Below are 19601 nucleotides of genomic sequence, written 5' to 3'. Positions count from 1 at the left end.
ACTATAAGAAGCATAGTTTCTTTATATAAAATGAGTAAGTAAGGTAATAAGGATGGAAAAGAACTATAGAACAGACAATACAAATAGAAAGAAAAAATGAGATGCCATAAGCAGAAAACACAAAATGAATATATTGAATATATGGTGTATAACCAAGTATATATGGTAGATGCAGAAATGTTTTGCATAACAGTAATTATGGTAAATACTAATTTGGAAAATGTTCTACTTAACAGATAAAAATGAATATGATAAGTCCAACTTTATGTTGTTTGTAAGAATAAATCTAAAACATAGAAAATACAGCAAAATTTAAAGTAAAATAATAGAAAGTTAGACCATGTACCTATTAAAGAGAAAGCACTACCAATATCAAACAAATTGGCTCTGGGAAAAGTATCACTAGAGAAAGAGAAAAGGTTACTATACCTTGTTAAGAGAATCATTACATCAGAAAGTCATAATTATTCTTAGAGTGCGTGCATGTAATAATAAATGCTGAAAATTTTAAGGCAAAATATTATATGACTGTAGGTAAAAATGAAAGTATCATGTTACTCACTTTTCAAAAAAATGTAACTGTCTTTTTAACTGTTAAATTAAATAAGGGAGAAAAACATTAAAAATACCAACTAATGAAGTACTGTTAACTGTTTAACCTAATGGACATTTGTCAAACATTCTACCCAACAATTAACACAGCAAAGTTTTCGCAAGCAAAACCAACAATGAATTATGCCATAAAAATGTCTCCACAACTTTCAAAGCATGTGGTAGCCTACTAAATTCTCTGAGTACAAAACAAGAAACAATCTCTAAAGGATAACAAGGAGAAAGTCACACGTTTGGAATTATTAAAACATACCCCAACATCATCATACATAAGGAAGAAATTATCAATTCAAAAGAGTCTACAGCTAAACAACAATGCTATATAAAAATTTCCTGTCTTAAAACAATACTGATAGTGAAATATATGCCCTCAAATCCTTAGCTTAGAAAAAGTGGGGGGGGGGGACGCTAAAAAAAGTATTGAACAAAGCAACAATCTTGGGAAGTAAAAAGAAAAAAAAAATCAAATTAAACCCAAAGAAAGTAGAAGAGAGAAATAATAAAGATAAGAGAAGAAATTAATAAAGGAAAAAAAAGCAGTATACAATAGAGAGGATAAAACAAAGACCAAAATTTGGTTCTCTGCAAAGAGTAATAAAATTAACAAACCTCAAGCAAGATTGATTAAGATAAAAAGTAGAGAACATATGAATAAACAATATTAGGAACAAAATGAGGAATTTAATTAGAGATTCCGCAAATAATCAGATAAGGACAGATTATGAGGACTTTTATGCCAATAAATGGAAAATCTTAAGATGAAAATTAGCTCAGCAAAATGAGCAAAAACTTTAAAGGGAACAGATGACAGCATTTCAAGCAGAGAACATTGCTTGGGAGAAGAACTGATGGTGGAGAGGCCATTTTCTTTTGGGGATGAACACTCACTGGTTTGTTCTAAAAACACTCAAAAATGCTGTGTGTGTGTGTGTGTGTGTGTGTGTGTGTGTGTGTGTGTGTGTGTGTGTGTGTGTGTGAGAGAGAGAGACAGAAGGAGCTTCTTGAATGTTACTCCTAGAGAGATTATAGCAGAGTGGGAGACTTAAGGCACACACACAGATATGTAATATAAGGAAATTAAAGTTCTCTGGAGGTTCCCTAAGGAATTAGTGAAGCTGGGGCCTAGGTTTTGTTTTGAAATGTGTCAGAATGATGAAGAAGAACTGGAGAGAGAGGTTGGAGGGCACTAAATATGCAGCTGAGGAATTAAAACTATATTCTGGACCAATAGAAAACCTGAAGTTTTTAGATAGGAGAAAATCATGATCAGGTTATATGATTTATAAAGCTATAAACAAATGATGAATAGGCTATGGGGATGTCCAGAGATGAGGCATGGTGGCAGTTTTGGAGGATATTACAGTAGTCAAAGTAAACTATGATATAATCCCAAATTATGATTATGGAGATACATGCAGAGAGGATAAACAGCAGGCAGAAGCATCCATAGATTAAGTCTTAATTAGATACTGAGTCCAAGGTAGAAGGGACATTGAAGAATCTTCTAAGATGTCCCAGTCTGAGCAACAGGAATTAAACTAAACACTGTTCCTTTGGTCTTTTCTTGCTTTTTGGAGGAATATTTGGGAATTAGAATCTTCAGAGTACTAATTTCTCAATGTAGCATGTGATTTAAGAGAGAACACAAAGGTTAGTTCAGATGGGAAGATGTGGCAAGAATGTCAATTGCATGTTGAGCAAAAAAAAAAAAAAATCTTGCCAATCAAGAAATCAGCAGTGTGAAGGGTAAACTCAAGATGGGAGAATTGGATTGATTTGTCTCCTCAATGACTCTCTTTGATCCTCAACAAAGTCTTCTGCCTAGAATGTGGGCACCATAGAGTCGATTCAGAGCTTGGGGCCATTATTGCCTTTCATGCTGCTTTAAACTGGGAAGCCTGGGTGCACAAGGCCTTCAGCCAGCCAGGGTCTACTCTATGCCCATATAAAGACCTTTGACCTTTGTGCCTCTTGGACTTACTTCAAATGTCAGTGAAACAGATCCTGCCCTGCAGGACACTAACACTGGAAATGTCCTAATAGGAAAATCAGCTCAGTAAGACCCCCACTGAGGGAATGAGGTCAGTCTTGTTTTTCAAATGGGACACTAAAGTTCCCACAGAAAAGTTATTCCTTTTGGCCCATAATTTTAGAGGCACAACTGAAAGGCATATCATCCTGTACCAGTGAATTCTGTCCACACCAGCCAGTTGGGAAGGTGACAATTCTGCTTGAGCTTGGAAATCAATACTTTTTGATGCAACCTTCTTTACTGGTTTGACATTGTTCTCATAGCCTCAAGAATTCTTTCTTGGACCCCGGGGTAGGCTTCATTCTACAACACCAGAGGTCAGGGTCATGGCTCTCTATTCTGTGATTGAATGGCCCAGGTGTACAGTGGTATATTTTTTGAGTGAAGAGCAAGACAAGAGTCCAAGAACCACTAAAGACCCAAGAGGGCTCCCTGAGCAGCCCTCTGTGAGATGAAAGTGATTGTCATTGGAGTTACCCACAGAAAACTGTAAACACCTTGAAGACAGAGACTAGGTTTTAATGTGTCTACACACTTTACAAGATGGATATTCAGTTAACTGCTTCTGAACGGACTCTAGGAATGTGGGATTCCAGCTAAGTTTACCATCATAAGATAAAATTGTGCTTCAATTTTGTATAAAATATTTTTCTCAACGCATGGCATCCTCAGTTCCATTTCTACTAAAATAATCTAATGTTTCCTTAATGACTAGTGTTTACCAAATTTTGTATCTTTTTAAATGACCCCTGAGTTAACATAGGAGGAAGATTTAAAGGTTTCAGACATTTTTTTAACTCGAGACAATAAATAGCCCCAGATTGCTGCTTTGAGTTTTTATGCCTGTGCCTGATGGTCTTCCTGTATCTGTTTTGCAGTCTGTCTCTCAGCTGTTACGTCTTAGTGCTCTTTCCTTCCTTCAGCCAGGTATCCCAGGGACCACAGTCCCCAGAGATAGGAGGGAGCATATTATTTGCATGTTTTGAGAGACAGTGGATACCAAAGATCCAATCAGCAAGATGGTTTGTGTGGTCAGAGTAGGGTCATTCCCCACCACAGGCACAGTTGTGCCTTTGGACCGGAGTGGCCCGACACTGCAGCAGGAGGCTGACCACACGCAATGATGTACTAGCACGGCAGAGAGAGGTCTCACCTGGAAAACATAGAACTATGGAGTTGTTTATTTTGTGTTGTTTTGCTTTACTTTGCTTTTTGAGCTGCCAAACTGAATCATTTTCTCACACTTAAGAGATACAAAAAGAAAAAGAATTTTTTCAGGTGTAGCCAGCATTTTCATTTTATATACTGCTATATTATCACTTCCATATCACAGCTTGATACAATGGCAGCATTCTGGATACTCTGATAATCCAGAACACAATTTTAAATAGAAGACCTATGACTAGGTTCATTATATGTGTGTGTATGCATATGGATACACACACACACACACACATATATATATATATATATACACACACACATATATTTGCGGTTCAGTGTTCGTAGGAACAGCCTCATAAGCTGTCTACTGCTATTAACCATACTACTATTAGTAGTGATAATAATGCTTGAGAAAAGTTACATGGCACTCCTAATCACTGATCTAAGCACTTCACATCTATCAATTTCATATATTAATTTGTATTATTCCCCAAACTATATCATGGGTGGATGCTCTTACTATCTGGCATTTTACAAATGAGAAAGCTGAAGCACCAAGAGGTTAAATGAATTGTGCATTTTAATGTAATCCCCAGGCAATTCAGGTAAGAGTCTGGATGCACTGGCATGGTATCATTCATCAAGGAATAGGCATGGAATTGTCCTCAGAACTGTGATACACTATGGTAACAAGGCCAAGGATGTTCCTGACAGTGGCCGTGTACCAGGGAGAATAAGTGTGAAGGGGTAATTGGAAATGTCCTCAGTTGCTCTTTTCCTCTATTTTCATAGTACTGGTTGTTGAATAAATGAAATGTTTGTTGAATAAATAAACTTGTTCCCAGTACCCTGAAGAGTGTAAAAAGAAGTTTACTTTTAATATAGTTCAAAAAACACTCTATAGTCTCAAAAATAGTTCACACTATTGAACAACTTCAGCAAATCTTCTGCACTACCTGCCAAGGTCATAGTTTCAATCTCACCTTCAATTATTGATAGATAGCCTGATAATCGAAGAAGAGAGAAACAGACTCTTTTCAAGATTTGGAAAAAGAAAATCCTTTTAATAAGAGATTCTTCCATGATTACATAGCTCTTATCAGGAAATCCCTTGAAAGCTGAATTCCAGAAGGCAACTATTAAAAATGGGCATTGAAAAACTGGAAATTATCTGCTTACACAGCTTAGAACAGACCCAAGAGGGATTGTATATTTGGTGCAGAACAAGACTAAAGATTGTTCTGGCCAGCTACACTGGAATTTTTTAACTAATTTTGCCACCACAGCTGTACCTCTTTTCAAGTTTTGTCCATGTAATGCTTGAAGAAGCAGATAAGAAAGGAGAAGCCTGGCCATTTGCATCTGAGGTACTAAATGATCATTATTCATGCCACTGATCAAAATGTGCAACATATCAGCAGAGCTTGGTCAAAGGACAAGGAAAAGCTGTAACTCAGCAGTAGCCCACAGCCACTGACATGGACCAAATCTCATTTTATGAAGACCTAGACATGGAAGTCCTAAGACTCTGGGAAGCATGACAGGGCCAGTGCATCAAATTAGAACTCAAGAGTTTGAGCAGGGAAAGCAAGTGATGTAAAATTCACAAATACTTACTCATGATGTAGGAATGAAAGATATTGGTGAACTTTCTTCCAAGATTTCAACTGTTGCTCAGATATTATCCTTGAATATGATCCAAATTATCATCTGTTTTAGTACTGGTTATTTTTTTAACTTCTTCAGCTCACTCTGAACTATAAAAAAAAGTTTCATTGTTTTACTGGCTGGGGGTGCATTGGGGCATTTAGCAAAGTTCTAACAATGTATCAAATATATTATACTTGTATTTACTGCCTCCCCTACTCTCCTTCATTTCGCGCCCCCCCCCCCCACATTCCTGGAAAAGTTTCAACAGGTATCATTTTTGCATTTACATACATGTGTACACAGCATTTGTACACTATTCACCCTTTACTCCTTTTCCCTGCCACCTTCCTCCTCCCACTGGTACCAACTCCTCTCCCATTCCCTGGACGGGACCAGTTCTGCCCTCCTGTTCTCTGATTTTATACAGGAAAAATGAAAAAAAACTGACATTTTTCCTTGTTTGAGATAAAAGATAGTTACACAGGTAGTTTCCTTGTGACATTTCCACGTATATATGTACTATAATCCCAATTGTTTCATCTCTATTTTTCTTTTCTATCCTTTTCTTTTCATTCAATTTTAGTCCCTTTCTTATGGTGGCTTTAGCCAGTTTAAGAATTCTATATTCATTCTTGCATGGAGAATATATCACCCATGTTCATCTTCTTAGATTCCTTCTTTTACCCTACCCCCCTCATATGTGAACTAAAATTTCTTACAGAGCTCTTCCTGATGCAAGATCAATTGTGTACACTGTGAGTATACACAATCTACTGTAAGTAGATTCACCTGTGCTTCTCCAGCTCTCCACTCTCTACCTACCTCTTTTGGAGTAATGAATTTTACATCCCATTACCAGTATTTTGGGGTACATGATGGGTGAATAAACACTCTTCTAGGCTTTCAAGGTGGCCTCAGAGAGAAGTTACTGTCTTTCTGGGGCACATGACAGATACTGACAGAACAAGTGAAGGCCGAGCAGAGAAATGACCTTGTTACTTGCTCTTATCTACTTGACTGTATCTCATTGCAATTCAGTTATCGCAATAAGAGAAAGATACCCCAGCAAGATCCTTTAATCACAGTCATGCTGGTTCTTCTTGGTTCCTTGGGACACTTTGATGATAGAATACTGATGAATGATTTGTCTAATATTACCAAGTATTGAGATTAAGCTGCAAATCAAGAATTATTGCAATCTATTGTTTCTCATTGTTAAACACAGAAACTACAATTTTAGTATCTTATTAAAAAGAACCATTTAAGCTAAATATGAATGTGGCTTTTATCTAGAATTAATGAGCTAAATATTGTAAGCTGTCCTATCAGAAAAATGTTTGCCTTTGGGGCACTAAAAAGAGCTCCCCCTCTCCTGCCCCACTTCTTGGATCAACAGATGAGTGAAAGAAAAGTCTCTATAAATATATGCACATTAATATTTTCTTTCTACTAAAATATATATTTATCATATATATATTCATCAGCTTCCTGCCTGCTGTCAGATGTGGAAAATTAGCTTTTGCATTTACTAACTCCTCCATGGGAAAGAGGTCCCTCGTGTGTTTAACAAAAAAGGAGTTTTATTGTTTATGAGATTGAAAAATAAAGGTTGCCATGGCTTTAAGATCTGGTGATTGGTAATCAGTTTTCATAAATGACCATGAATCACTTTTGTGCTAGCCAGGCTTTGTTTGGAATATGAGATAGCTGTTCTGTCTTACAAGTAAGGAATTATTAATGTACCCTCCCTGGAGGGTTTCAATTTCATCCGTACAAATAGCTGTATATCTACCAAGTGTATGTTCAGTGTGCCTATCTATGAAATTTAAAATTATATGCTTTGTGTAAAACAGAATATATAATAGACTCTGAAATTGAATAAAACTTATTGGACTCATTTTTTATCCTTTGTGACATTTTTCTAGTAAGGGAGTTCAGACAAAAGGCATTGCCACCAAGGAACCAGGAATGCAAAGTCCTGTCCAATTTAAATAATCACTCCTTTCTGTCATCTTTTACAAAGAGTTGTATTCAAACATGCTCTTTGAGCATTTCTGTGTTCTGTTCTTAGTATTCACAAATATGAGCAGGCATATATCCCCCCATCCCTTTTGTATGTTTTTGTTACTCGAAAAAAATATAATCTTGGCAATTGTTTTATTATAAAAATGAAAGGGCTTTCTTCTATGATAAATAGGACAAAGGCCTGGCTCACATGAGATTATTATTTAGTTCTAAACTTCACATCCGTCCTTTCATCAACAAATAAGGTAAGAGGTGAAGGACTTCATGGCAAATCTGATCTTGTCACTTGCCTTTTTAAAAGCCTCCAGTGGTTATCGATATTCACATGGTCCACACTTGTTAACATGGCTTACAAGCTCTGCTGATAATCTACCCCTTAACAACCTCTCCAGTTTTATCCCTCTTACTCCCTTTATTTATTTCATCCTTTTGTCATTCCTTTCAGTTCTGGGAATACAGCAATAAGGAGGACATGGATTGAGTGAATGCAGTGTTGGAAGGTCTGGAGGCTCTTCTCTCCCTCTCTTCCTGCCACCCCTGCTCTTTTCTCCTCCAATTTCAGTTGGATCCAATATTTTTAGGTCTAACACTACATAAGCTCTTGAATGCTGGTGCTGGCTGAAGTCCTGCAGGCAGAAAGGGCATCCCCATACAGATCATATATGTTAATTCCTGTGAAAGGGAATTGCTGCCATCCCAGAAAGGGACCCCATGGTCTTACCTTGTCTCCAAACAGATACTTGAGAAAGGTGAAGGATTCTGAATGCCAGGGTCACGTGTATAGTAGAAAATGATAGGGGCAAACAGAGTAGTGGGAAAAGCATTACATGTGCAATACTAAAGAATTATAGCAATTCTGATTAATGTGACAATACCTTTTATAATGACAAATTAGCATATGTGAATGGCAAGGGTGAGTTAAGCTGATTTAGAGGTCAGGAAAGGTTCTCTGGAGGGATTGATACATGAAGGATAAGTAAGAGGAATAAGGAGAAGCCAGACAGAAGAAACTTTTCAGGAAAAGGGGCCACACTGCAGAAAAATATATGAATGATAGATAGATAGATGAGGAAAGGAGTGGGTAGGAGAGGGAAGGAAGGAATGGGAAGGGAAGGAGATAAGGGAAAGGGAAAATAAGGAAGAGAATAGTGGGGAAGAGAGGGAGTACATTCCCAGAAGTGAAAGTAGTTTATTTTGACAGTAAGGTGGGAGCAGAAGTTAATGAAGGGGATTGGAGAAGATGAGCCTTAAGATGAAAACAATGGCTAAATCAACTCAGGTCCTTGCAAGCAATTTCAGGATGGCAGAACCTTTGAGATACTTAAAACAGGAGGTGAAGTGATCAGGTTTGCAGTCAAGAAAGATCTCCCAGAGAATCCATGGAAAGTCAGGAGATCTATGTTAATTGATTCATTAGTTTAGAAAAGAGGTGATGGTAGCTCAAGCTAGGATATTTATTGGCAAGAGAGTGGAAGACATCAACAAGAGAGGGACTGAATCTGGACCTTTGAATTTAAGCTCAATAGGGAGGAAAGTGGACAAAAGAATGAGCTCATAGAGAGAAGAGGTACCAGAGTCAAAGGACTGGAAGGTTCTGTGGGCTTGATGATTGACTCTGGGTGAAATGCAAGGGATTACTGTAGGAAAGTATGGTGCTTACAGCCAATGTCTAATTTATTTTTTAATTTATAAATGGAGTTACTAGCAATAAAATTGTGATGTGAAGAAGAGAAAACAAATGGAAAATAAGGTTACAAGGTAAGGAAGAATGGATCAAATGAGTACACTGTTGAAAGGTTATCCACATGGGCCTGGGGGTGCTCTGGATAGAGAAAAGAACTGTGTTATCAGCTGCCACAATCTTTTTTCCCATGATATGAAAGTGCATATGTGATAATGATGATGCAGGGCAGAAAATGGTCCATACACAGAATGTCATGAAGGAACAGAGAACGTTTTATAGGAAAACAGGGAAGAAATAGTTCAGAAAGCATTGAACAGCTATTAGAGTATGTACAACCATGATTTGTCTCAAAATGAAAGGAAAGCAGAAAAAATTCCTTAGGAAAAGCCACATTTTAGATAATGAAAAAAGATGAGAGGATCTGCTGTTGAAAATACCTAGACCATGTGGGACTTGGACTGGGGTTCTGGAAGATCCAGATTTAGGAAGAGAAGAGGGAGCACAGGTTGGTTAACTAAAATTAATCTGGATGTGAGGTGTGTGGGCTTTGGTGGCTGTAAGTTTTCCAAAACTGATGCTTTTGCTTTTATAGAGTATCAGCTGAGCATAGTTTAATTCAATGTGAAAACAATAAGGTACCAGTTTCTCTTAGTAGACTTTGTATATTCAGAACCATAGCTTTGTGATGCTGCCAGTTGGTCTTATTTCTAACCACAGCTGAGAACTGTAAACTTATAGGGCATCTCTAGAGATCTGTGTTCTGAGCACAAGCCATTAGATGCATTATTGACCCTTTAAATTGGAGTAATGAGTTATCTAGATGTGACATTACAGTAGACAGAAAAATATCACTAAAAGATTTTTACCACCAGATCTTTATCAGAGGCTTTTATCAGGAGAGGCATTTTTATTTATTTATTTATTTTGCTTTTTGTGTATTTAAAGAAATAAGTTCTAACCTTGAGGGAAGACAGCATCAAAGATCTCGCAGCAACATTTGAAATAAATAATGAATGAAAACATAAAAAAATTAATTGGAAAAAATTAAATACCAGTGTAACACTTGAGCAAATTAGCCCCTGGGAGTTGTGGTAGTTTTGTCTCACTGTCAAGTTGTCTGTATGAAATCCTCCTTCTGTGGTTTCCTCTGGGCATTGCATGACTTCTCCTCCCCCACAGATGATAGCTCCTTCTGTTTTCCTCAAATGATCCCTGAGTGGGTATTCCTCAAACATCAGCTCTCAGCTTTCTGTTCTCTAATGTCTACTCTTTGGATTTCCATTGTCATGTGACCAGACAATAATTTCTATTCCTTACCATCAAATCTACTCTATTCACAAAGCCAACCTTCTGAGAGCAATAACTTATCTTTCCCCACTCAATTAAACATCATTAAATATTTTCCCTATGATTTTGTGTTATCTCAGTCCTACATCCCAAGGCCAAACTCCTATTTAGCTTCTCCAAGGGGCAAACATTTTCACTGCCAACTCCATCTCTTCATCTTGGTATTTGCTTCCAAAGAACTCGGCCTGTGAAAACTGGTACCAGAGTATCCAGGAAAGCAGGTGATAAAATGGAGTTTTAAATCATAAACCATCACTGCCAATAAGGACCCCATCACTGGTGCATACAAAGCCCTTGGCCAAAGAAAGCATTCCATTTGTTGAAACATTAATTCGTGGTGAAATGAAATGGCAAACTTGTGAGGAGAAAGGTGCTAGTGCACAGAATGTATCAGGCTTTTGAGATGAATGTAGAAGGTAAGTAGATAGTATCTGTAGGGTGCTGGGATCTGATAGCTTTTACCCAATGCCACTGATGCTTTACAGAAAGATAATGAACAGTTAACAGGAAGTAAATACAATAGCAATCCACGTACAAAGGGCAGACAGCATCTTTGGTTATATACACAGAAGCTCTCACCTCAAAAATCAAAAACCAAATGAGGACTTAATAGTAATGGAGGACAACATTTAAACACTATTAAATGTCCAACCATGGCAGATTTTTTTTTTTGTTTAATCTACACAGAACCAGGAACATTTTGAAGATGTGGTTAAGTCCCTAGAAAGAAGGACTTTGTAACATCATAGCATATATGCAGTCCTGTACAGTATCTGATGAATACTTTACCGTTATTTAATATCTAATTGGGCTTGACATACTTGGAAGTTGGAGCAAGCACCATATTGGTACATCATCTGTGAAATCAGAGCTACTACAAACAGAAAGCCTTGAGCATGACCCCCCCACCACTCCACACCCCTGCAGTATACTGATATAGTTGTTAAAACCATAATATATATATAAGTGTGAAAGCTACAAATCATCAGTTTATGGCACTTGGAAAAACTAGGGAATAATAACTATAATTATGATACTATACTCATTGACTGAATCGTGGAAGAGTTGGGCAAAAGTTTCCTGAACTATAAATTCTAATTCCTAGTGGCTCATGCTTACAATCCCACCTCTTCAGGAGGCAGAGGTAGGAGGATCATGGTCCAAGGCCAGCCCTAGACAAAAGCATGAGATCCTACCTGAAAAATAACTAGCACAAAAAGGTCTGGGAGTATGGCTGAAGTGGTAGAGTGTTTACCTAGCAAATCCATAGCCCTGAGTTCAAACCCTAGTACCATCAAAAAAAAAATGCAATTCCAATAAACTATAAACTTTTTGAAAAAATAGTGCTTTCCAAATATTTGATAATCAAAAATAACAATACAATTTACATTTTCTCACTATTGAATTACTGCATATAAATAAATTAACTTTGAAGCGCTGAAGAAAGTAAAAGTGTGTGAGTTAAGTACACATGTGCAAATTTATGTAGAAATTGAAGCATTTCATAAGGCAGTTAATAATAATGATTTTGTATATTTTTCCAACATGAATCGATGTGAAGATTTTAATTGTATTTGGCAGTGTTATGTAAAGTGTGAGAAAATTTGAAGAATGCGTCTTTGGAGTGATTTAGAGTTACTTTTTCAATTGAGGCACTACTCCTTTCTGTCTAATTTTAATGATTGACACAAAAGTTAATGAACTTATTCAATTTTAACCGTTGTAATTTCAAAAATGGACACACATTTGCCTCAAAGGCAAATCAATGCTTTGAAAACATTACATCAAGTTTGTTAATGTAGATACAGTTATTAAAAAAATTACTCTTTGTAGTAATTGATTCAGTTATCTGACATCTTTTTTTAAGAGTGTGTGGAACAATTTAGGCATTAAATCTCCTTGTTACCAATCATATCCCATGAAAATCAGTTTCGAGATACTCTGTAAGTATAAAATACATCACAAATACAGACAACAACACTGTACAAGAAAATACTCCCACTAGTCTTTCTTATCTTGGCCTTATCCTAAAATGATAACATTTTGAAAATCATGGGATAAATATATATGTATATACGTACATATATGTAATTAGCCTATGTGCTTCCTTTTGCTTTTGAAATGTGGCTACTAGAAAATTTAAGTTCTAAGTGGAGTCCAATGTCATGTATTTTATTTCTGTTATACTGCACTGGCTCAGAGCTCCTCAGCCCATATTGTGAAAGAGGGTAGGAGAGTTAGCAGAGTCCAGGAACAAAAACAAATAAGCATGAGCTTATCCATTCTAAATGAAGGGAATGCGCACTTTTTCTGAGCCTTTTTGCTGACAGCAATAGAAAAGAGCCATTTACCCCAATCGGTGGCTGCATACCATGTACCTAAGGCTGTAATAACCTTTCTAGGCAGCTGTGATGGGAGCTACCATTTTGTTGGGCTTGCAGTAATATAGCATCATCCTCCAAGTTCCATCACATTTTTGCAAAGGCCAGATGCATACATTAAGTGGATGTACGCTGGAGACCGCAACCTCTGACCTTTCAAATTCTTTAAGTATGGCACGAATTACAGCCATTGACTCTAGGATGTGACAGTGGCTTTATTTCGACTGAAGAAATATGGAGGGGGGGAAGTCTTTTCTAGAAAAGTGAGCATGAAAATTTCCAAGAAGGGGCTGATGCGGTGGTGTGCTTTAATCCCAGCCCTTAGGGAAGTGGAGTTAAGAGGATTGGGACCTTGAGGCCAGCCTGAGCTGCACAGTGAAACTCTGTCTCAAAAACAAGCAAAAATGGTTAGAGTAGGACAAACCAATAAAAGAAGTACAAGAATGTTATTTTAAAATTCCAGCAAATTCAAATTCTTACTAAATATAACTGGAGTATCATCTATGGTGATAGAAATTTTTTTAAATCAAGCTGAAAATTTGCCTTGAGTGATTTAAACATTCTTAAAATCTAAAAAGGTTTCAGACTGATATTTGTTGACTGATATTTATTTACAATTTTAAAAGCCAAATTGAGACAAAACATACCAGAATATTAATTGCACTTAATATTGCATGATTCACCTAAAGTTAATGTACTTACAGTTTTTGATCAACTTATTTCGATACTGTTGGAAAGATCTAGTATTCTAATGATAATTGTTCTGCTCCTTGAAGATCTTTTGCTGTTTCTAAAATATATTTTCTCATAATTTTGTCAGAAACTAAGCATAACTGAAAATGTCATATCTTTTGCACTCTCTATATCTAAAAATCATTTTCTGTTTTGTGTAAGAATTCAAGAGATTTCATAGCTGGCCAAAGTTATAAGGTCAGATCCTGTTAAGGTTTACAAATTTATTGTTGGGTATTTAATTCTAATTTCAAGTGTCTTCTTTTATTAATTACTTTTACTCTGCTGGGAAGAACTTTCTTATCAGATTCGCTGTATGTTGACTAAAAATTTCACACTATTTCTAATGTTTTTATCTTGAACTTTTTTTTATACCACAAACAACTTTCTTTTTGCTTTGCTGCAGCAGGTTACAGTAGCTAGTCATCATAGTTTCTTTCAGTCCCTTTTCTCTTTACTTTCCAGTTATTGCACTAACTGTGACACTTTTACTCGATTTTGCATTAACGAGATACCTTCATTTTGATTTAATAGTTTTTATTTTATAATTTTTTTGGCAGTACTGGGGTTTAAATATTCTATATTCATTTTTGTATAGAAAGTACATCTACCATATTCACCTTCTTAACTTCCTTATTTTACCCTTCCTCTCTCATATGTGACCTCCCCTAAGTATGACCTGTTTTTCATAATATTACTGTATTTGTGTTAGGTTTATATTTCATATATGAAAGGAAGCATGTGCCCTTTGGCCCTCTGAACCTGGCTAATGTCAGTTAAGATGACATTCTCCAGTTCTATCCATTTACCTGCCAACAAAATTTCATTCTTCTTTGTGGCTGAATAAAGTTCCATTGTATATAAATACCACATTTTCTTAATCCACTCATCAGTAGTGAGGCATCTTGGTTGTTTCCATAACTGGCTATTATGAATAATGCTGCAATAGACATGGGTGTGCAGGTGCCTTTATTGTAACATGACTTACATTCCTTCAGGTGTATCACTACAAGTGGTACTGCTCTCCCATACTCATGACCTGATAGAATCAGTATTGTGAAAATAACTATATAACCAAAAGCAATCTACATGTTCAATGAAATCATCATCAAAATTCCAAAGACATTCATCACAAAGATTGAAAAATCAACCCTAAAATTTATAGGAAAGCACAAAACATCACAAATAGGCAAGGCAATACTGAGCAAAAAGAGCAACACTGGAGGTATCACAATACTCAACTTCAAACTACACTACAGAGCCACAGCAATAAAAACACCATGGTATTGGTTAAAAAAAAAAAAAAAGATGTGAAGACCAGTGGAACAGAATAGAAGACCCAGATATGAATCCACACAGCTATACCCACCTGATTTTTGACAAAGGCACCAAAAACATACAATGGAGAAAAGACAGCCTCTTCAACAAATATTGCTGGGAAGACTTGATATCTGTTTAGAAAAAACTGAAATTAGATCCATGTCTCACCCTGTACAAGTTTCAACTCCAAGTGGATTAATGACCTTAATATAAGACCTGAAACATTAACATTAGTGCAGGAAAGACTAGGGAATACACTGGACCTAATAGGCATATGCAGCGACTTCCTAAATTAAACACAAATGGCTTTACAACTAAGAGAAAGGACTGAGAAATGGGACTACCTGAAATTTTAAAAAAGCTTCTGCACAACAAAAGAAATGGTCACCAAATTGAAGAGGCTTCTCACAGAATGGGAGAAAATCTTTGCCAGCCATATATCTAATAAAGTATTAACCAGAATATAGAGGGAGCTCAAAAATCTAAACTCCCCAAAAATCAATGACCCAATGAAGAAATGGACATAATTATTTCTTTAAACTAGAAAAAAGTTCATTATGTTACAATTAAAGTAATATTTTGATTTAATTACAAATTACATCATTTGCTAATTTTAATTGTGTTTCACATTACCATCAGGAGCACAAAATCTTTGCCAAATATCTTTTCATACTTAATTTAAAAATTTGCTATTTGCCTCCTAAAAACACCTCATTTCTGTCTTGTCTAAACCACTACTTTCAAAAGAACATGCTTTGTTTACATTTTATATAAGTAGCATTGAGATATGTATTGATTTAGAAAATATTCAAATAAACACAATAATATACCAATACCTGAAAAAAATTGTGCTTAATTTGTTCACATCAAGTCAGTCAGTGATGAATTCATGTGTAATATTAACAATTATGTATATTCCTCATACATATTCTATGAAATGATGATGACATAAAATTCCACAAAACAGTAAAATTATATTTAATAAAAACTTACTTTACGAAAGTGGCGGTGGGATGAAAACTCCACAGGAGATGGGGGAACACCCACCTCCCACATGAACTGTAAATAAACATGCAGGCCTGAGAAAGCGGGTGCAGTGTCACCTTTCCCAGTGTGCTTGGAAAGGGGAAAGCCTGTAGCAGAGGCTCACGCACAGGAGAAATCTAGTAAACAAAGCCTGCAGGGCCAGGTGAGTGCTAAGCTCACCCCAGAGATCTGCATAAACAATGCCTCCAGCAACAGCAGGCTGACAGCAGCAAGCAGGCAAGCCACAGCCACAGATACCATTCTCAGAACTGTCTCCAGACTCTTTTTTTTTCTTTTTCTCCCTACCTTGATGAGAAAACAACCAAACTACACCTGCATGCTGAAAAACTTACTGAAACTTTATTGCATTTGAACTTGGGACACTTGATGGGGTTTTTGTGTGTGTGTGTGTAGTTTTGTTCTACTTTATACGTCCCCTTTGATGAGACAACTACAGAACAACATCTGAGACACCATCTCCAGGATTGGAGACTGAGGCAGACACCCAAATTATTAAGACTGAAACTTCATTGCATTTGAACTTGGAGGTTTTTTGGTTTTTTGTTTTTTTTTTTAATTTTCTATTTTTCATTTTATTTTAATTCATTTATATATATAGATATTACTTTCATTTACTTATTTTTTATTTTTATTCTTATCTTTTTTTTTATATTTGATTTTCAATCCTCTCTCTGTCTCTCTAATGTCTGTTCAGCTTACTGTCGATTAGTACACTAATGCTCCCTGTTTATACCTTTGAAACTTTCTTGTCTGATACCTTGTTCTGTTTTCTCCTTCTTGTCTGTGTATTTGTTTTTCCATTTTCTTTAACTTCTTGCTTTCCATCTCAGCTCACCCTTCCATTCTAAATATTACCATTGTTATTATTACAAGCTAGAAAATACTTAATTGCACACAGTACAGGGACAGTAACAACACCAAAGGCAATGATGGGAAGACAGAAAAAACAGGGAAACCAGTTTCCCCATAGCAAAAAATTAGTACAAGAACCAGAGGGGAATGAAGAAAACAGATACTCAGATCCAGACTCCAACAAAATGAAGATAAACTATGCCAAAGGACCCAATGAAGCCCACAAGAATAATTTAAAAGAAGACATACTTCTTAAAGTATGAGGAAACCAGCCAGGACATTGAAAACCTCAGAAAAAAAGAACGAAACAGAACTGCAAAACAAAACAGAAGGCTAATCCAGCAGAATAGAACAAACAGAAGACAGAATCTCAGAACTTGAAGATGAAATGGTAATTAGAGGAAAAACCGAAGAACTATTAATTAAACAACTCAAGACCTGTGAAAAGAAAATGCAAGAACTCACTTACTCCATCAAAAGACCAAACTTGAGAATCATGGGCATTGAAGAAGGAGAAGAGGTGCAAGTGAAGGGAATGCATAATATATTCAACAAAATAATAACGGAAAATTTCCCAAATCTAGAGAAAGATATTCCCATACAGATGCAACAGGCCTCCAGGACACCAAACAGACCAGATCAAAATAGAACTACCCCATGACATATTATCATTAAAACAACAAGTTCAGAAACTAAGGAAAGAATATTGAAGGCTGTAAGAGAGAAAAAACAAGTAACATACAAAGATAAACCCATCAAAATCACAGCAGACTTCTCAACAGAAACATTAAAAGCAAGAAGAGCGTGGGGTGAGATCTTCCGGGCAGTGAATGAAAATTACTTCAACCCCAGGATACTCTACCCAGCAAAACTATCATTCAAAATAGATGGAGCAATAAAAGTCTTCCATGATAAGCAGAAACTAAAACAATATGTGACCACAAAGCCACCATTACAAAAGATTCTGCAAGGGATTCTGCACACAGAAAGTGAAACCCAACTTAACCATGAAAAGACAGGCAGCACAAAACCACAGGAAAAGAAAAAGCAAGACAGTAGAGAGTAACATCAAGTTAGGTACACACAATCAAACCTTCAAACAACTAAGACAACTAAATGGCAGGAATCACCACATACCTATCAGTACTAATGCTTAATGTTAACGGACTTAATTCACCCATCAAAAGGCACTGCTTGACAAAATGGATTAAAAAGGAAGATCCAACAATTTGTTGCTTACTGAAGACCCATCTCACCGACAGAAATAAGCATAGGCTTAGGATGAAAGGCTGGAAGAAGATTTACCAAGCCAATGGCCCCTAAAAACAGGAAGGAGTAACAATACTTATCTCTGACAAAGTAGACTTCAAACCTACATTGATCAAACAAGATAAAGAAGGACATTCCATACTAAAAGAAGGGGAAATAGACCAAAAGGAAATAATAATTATCAACCTGTATGCACCCAATGTCAATGCACCCAATTTCATCAAACATACCCTGAAAGATCTAAAAGCATATATTAACGCCAACACAGTGGTTGTGGGAGACTTTATCACCCCATTATCATCAATAGATAGGTCATCCAAACAAAAAATCAATGAAGAAATCCAAGATCTAAAATATACAATAAATCAAATGGACCTAGTTGATGTCTACAGAACATTTCATCCAACCTCTACACAATATACATTCTTCTCAGCAGCCCATGGAACCTTCTCTAAAATAGATCATATCCTAAGGCACAAAGCAAGTCTCAGCAAATATAAGAAAATAGAAATCATACCATGCATACAATCTGATCACAATGCAGTAAAAGTAGAACTCAAAAACAAAAGTAAAGACAAAAAACATGCAAACAGCTGGAAACTAAATAACTCATTACTTAATGAAGAATGGATCATCGATGAAATAAAAGAGGAAATTTAAAAGTTCCTGGAAGTAAATGAAAATGAAAACACAACCTACTGGAACCTATGGGACACAGCTAAGGCAGTGCTGAGAGGAAACTTTATAGCCATGAGAGCATATATTAAAAAGATTGAAAGATCCCAAATCAATGACCTAATGATACATCTCAAACTCGTAGAAAAACAAGAACAAGCAAATCCCAAAACAAATAGAAGGAGAGAAATAATAAAAATAAGAGCTGAAATCAATGAAATAGAAACCAAAAAAACCATACAAAGAATTAATGAAACAAAAAGTTGGTTCTTTGAAAAAATAAACAAGATTGATAGACCCCTGGCAAACCTGACTAAAATGAAGAGAGAAAAAACCCAAATTAGTAGAATCAGGAATGCAAAAGGGGAGATAACAACTAATACCATGGAAGTCCAGGAAATCATCAGAGACTACTTCGAGAACCTATATTCAAATAAACTTGAAAATCTTAAAGAAATGGACAGATTTCTAGGTACATATGGTCATCCAAAACTGAACCAAGAGGAAATTAATCACCTGAATAGATCTCTAACACAAAATGAAATTGAAGCAGCAATCCAGAGTCTCCCCAAAAAGAAAAGTCCAGGAAGTGATGGATTATCTGCTGAATTCAATCAGACCTTTAAAGAAGAACTGATACCAACCCTCCTTAAACTGTTCCACGAAATAAAAAGAGAAGGAAAACTGCCTAACACATTTTATGAAGCCAGTATTACACTTATCCCCAAACCAGGCAAAGACACCTCCAAAAAGGAGAACTATAGGCCAATCTCCTTAATGAACATTGATGCAAAAATCCTCAATAAAATAA

Source organism: Castor canadensis, chromosome 12, assembly GCF_047511655.1.
Source record: "Castor canadensis chromosome 12, mCasCan1.hap1v2, whole genome shotgun sequence".
In the NCBI taxonomy this organism is placed as follows: Eukaryota; Metazoa; Chordata; class Mammalia; order Rodentia; family Castoridae; genus Castor; species Castor canadensis.
Note: the sequence above shows the minus strand (reverse complement) of the source record.